The sequence below is a fragment of the Lolium rigidum genome, chromosome 5 (genome assembly GCF_022539505.1).
Source record: "Lolium rigidum isolate FL_2022 chromosome 5, APGP_CSIRO_Lrig_0.1, whole genome shotgun sequence".
NCBI lineage: Eukaryota > Viridiplantae > Streptophyta > Magnoliopsida > Poales > Poaceae > Lolium > Lolium rigidum.
In genome coordinates, this window is record NC_061512.1 from 25,543,596 (window position 1) to 25,547,697 (window position 4,102).

Genomic DNA, 4,102 nt, shown 5'->3' on the forward strand with positions numbered 1-4,102 from the left:
TTAAGAAGGGAAACTTGCCTATCTCTAATTAATCTATACTTATTTTCATATCATCTACAGAAAACAATAGGCATTGGTTTTACAATGCACTATCTCTTGAGGTCGTCATTACCGATTAATAAAAATAAAGTAATTTTAGTAAAAAATTATATTACTAAAGAAAGACAGGTGACACAATAGAGAAATAGACTTCTCTTATTTTCTGAAAGGTCACCACATTTTTTCGATAAAGGGAATATATTAATATCTTGAAGATACCAATTATACCCAATCCATGCATCAACAAGATGTTTAAAGTCATCACGAATGCACACAACCAAGAAAAAAAAAAGACCCCGTCACTGTGATAAACCACTCGCAATAGTAGCACTCTAACCACCACCGAAGACAACACCCGAACTACAAACGAGATTCTCTAAAATCAACGCCTCTAAGAAGAAAATAATACACAAGCATTGTCGTCTCCCGATAGTAGATCTTAGGTTTTCAACCTAGAGAAAGTCCACTTTTCCAAAAAAAAAATGCCTTCAGCAAAGGACATTTCCATGTACAGCCAATGAAATCTGAACATTGAGTTTTCACCCTAGAAATCGTGGCTCGGTACTGAGGAGGACCATCAAGAATGTGGTCCACCTGTGTTGCAATTCCCACTTGCCAAGGCTGCTGTTGAAAGTCACCAAACACACCTGACACACACAGGGGAGAACCTGTGCCGCATTATCACCATCGCTAATGGAAGACAATCTTCTCTTTTTTCATTCTCTCTCCTCCATCTAAATGAAATCCAACATAGCAACTCTGTCTAAAAAACATGGCAACTTTAAGAAAAAGCCGATGTCACCACAGTTTATGGTATGTACGTTCTACGAATATAAACATTTTGAAAATCATAAATATATATTTGCAATGAACGCATGGTAGAGATAGGCAAGTTGCATCGTGATTGATCTCAAGCTTATTGCGAGTGTCAAGTTGAACCTAAAAGGCTCAACCCCTGTTGTATCCATCAAACCGATTTCTATGCATCTCGTGGTGCAGAGTTCAACATAGGGTATCCTTCCACCGTCAAGAAAACTGTCCAGCAAACTGGTTCTTGTATAAGAATGCTGCTAATTTACTCTCCCTTGATCTAGTCCACCCACTTTATGTCCTATCAGATTCTTGAATCTATCGTATTTAGTAAGTCATAATAGATCGATATATATGTGAATACTAAATTCACCCATATAAAATTATACATATATACAATGTGCATCCTCCCACACCACAAATCCAAGCTTCTGCCCTTTTCTCCGTAATACTTTTCCTAAACTTATGTATCCATTGCATTCTGCTTCGATGGTGTTTACTTACATCGTAGGCATGAAAGGTATAGGGAAGTTCACGTACACGCTTAGGACAGTTCCTACGCCCATGATTTCCTCACGAGCGACCATATCTTTGATGAAATTGAGAGATATTGGCTGCTGAAGGGTGCAACGGTGTAGTATGCATATCACAAGGGTGCAACGGTGCAACGGTGTAGTATGCATATCTGGCGAAAAGGAAGTGGTAAGGGTGTACGAAGTGTTCTTTTTGTGCTGCACAAGAAACTGTTGAGAATCTCTTTCTAGCTTGTATTTTGCAAAACTTGTTTGGCGCATGGCTCCCACCCCCGACTAATATTACCAATATGTTTGGTAATTGGTTGAATGATGTTGACAAAAAAGCAAAAGAACGCATACGCATTGGTGTATCCGCCTTATGCTGGTCAATATGGAGATGTAGAAATAATATTGTGTTTAACAAATCAAACTCTTTCAATATTTTGCAAGTTATTCATATGATTGTGCACTGGGTGCAACAATGGGCGCTACTACTTCCTGAGGACCAGCGAGTGTTTATGGATACTGGATGCACCCATCTCCAGACGGTCGCTCAGGATATCTTGTCCCTGGCTGGTTGGTGTCACACTAGTCGACTACAGGATGGTTAGTTGGCTTAGTTTTGAAGAGTTGATGTTTCATTGGTTGATTTATGTTTCAACCATGAGTGATCCATGAATTTGTATTAAATATTACTACTGGATGATGAAGTTTTAATAAAGGCCGTGTGCATCATCACGATGCAGAGGCTGGGGTCTTATCCCCTTTTCGAAAAAAAACATATGCATATCACAAAAGCACAAAACCACGAGGCCACAATGGTAGCCTCTCTTGCAAGGAGGTTAACATGGAAGTAACTACTTCCATGATTTGTAGGGTGCTTAACACTAATTCATCAATCTGTACTAACTAATAGGGATTAACACTAAGGTGTCGCACTGATGCACCTTCACTTATATGTCTATTTCTCAATTTAATAATTAGTAGCTAAGTAATAAAAAAAGATAATACGGATTGATTTAAGAGCAAGCGCTTAGGCCACTCTGGCCCTTGGACAAATTGTTTACATGTCACTGTAAATAATCACGGAACAGATTGATGTTGAATATTAATATATATCTCTTGCAGTCTCTCACATGAAAAAAAAATAGTATCAAAATCACATGCAAGTATGACCCCTAAATCAACTAAATGTATCTCACTTAGATGTAAAACTTAATGGCTTGTGCTTTCATAGACCTCCAAGGCTGAAACTTTTTTTTTTAGTGAAACACAAGGACTTCTGAGATTAAATGGTACCTGTTCAGGATTAGGGGTACGATGGTTGAGATTATGATACCACGAATACCCTTTCATGTTTTTTACAATGTTTTAAGTCTTGGTGGCCTATGGAAGCACAAGCCAGACTTAATAGAGAAAGTTCGAGGAAGTATTACCCGGTACCCCAAACCATATGCAGCACCCATCGAATCAATCTCTATGAACATTGTGATGCAGAGTTCAACAAAGTGTTTCCTTCTAGGGTCAAGAAATCTTCCGCAATGAACTCTTTCTTGTACATAAGAAATCTTCTCTTGATATTAATATATTCCCTTTATCGAAAAAATATAAGAAATCTTCTGCAAATCTAATGTTCTACTCTCCCTTGATCTAGTCCACCCACTTTATGTCCTATTGAATTTTTGACATCTACAATGTATTTGGTACCTAATAATGGATCAATACATATGTAAATACTTGTTTTCCCTATATAATGCAAGTATGAGCTTCTACATTTTGAAGTATTCTTCCTGGATCTGATCTCTTCAATTGCACCTCAATATTGTTTAGGAACATCGTAGGCATGAAAGGCATAGGGAAGTTCATGGCAGCAATTCCTGCAGTTCCTTCGGCTTCCATTGCATGTTCCACGACAGTATCTTTGATGAAATGGAGACACATAAACCGTTGCAGGGTGCTGGGGTCTGGTATGCAAAACGTAGAAGCATCAAGCTGCCAGAACATGGTGGAAACGTCTGCAGGGCGGTTAAGGTGGAAGTAACAAGCTAGTTAATTACTGTGGCTAGTACATATAGTAACCTTTTTTTGTTGTCAGCCTGTATAATTAATTGAATGCAAATAAGTTATCGGTAAATATAGATTATGCACCAATGTAACCTGTATAATGAACTGAATGCCAAATAAATTATCAATAAGTTTCTCGGGAACCTTTTTCTCTCTACTTGTCGCATTTTCTCACAGGGAGTTCAAACAAAAAAGCACAAATTGAATACCTTTTTTGAATGGAACATTTTAATTTGTGACCACACACATACAGGGGCGGAGACCTAGAAAATAGTTACGTCCACAGATGGCATGTGTTATTTTTCTAGCTGACTATTTTGCTTACTTTTTTCTACTATTAAGTTGTATTTTGTGGAAGTCTAGGCCTAAGTATCTTGCAGACCCCCGGCTGCCCTGGGCAGTTCGGCAGAGTTCAAACCCCAGTTTCAATACTTTGGTGTCTCATCAAGAAGAAATATTTTTCAGTGAGAGATGACGTTCCCATTGACAGCGGGACATTTGTGATGACTTCATTAATTTCAAGACACTTCGGATCATTAGTTATTGAACTCAGTCTCTCGAAGATGCTCATAAGGATATGGTGTGTGTGCGTTCATAAAGATGAGTGTATGACGTATTTGTGAGCGGCTATGTTTACACCCTGTTTCAAAAAAAAAGTACATTCACGTGGTGGA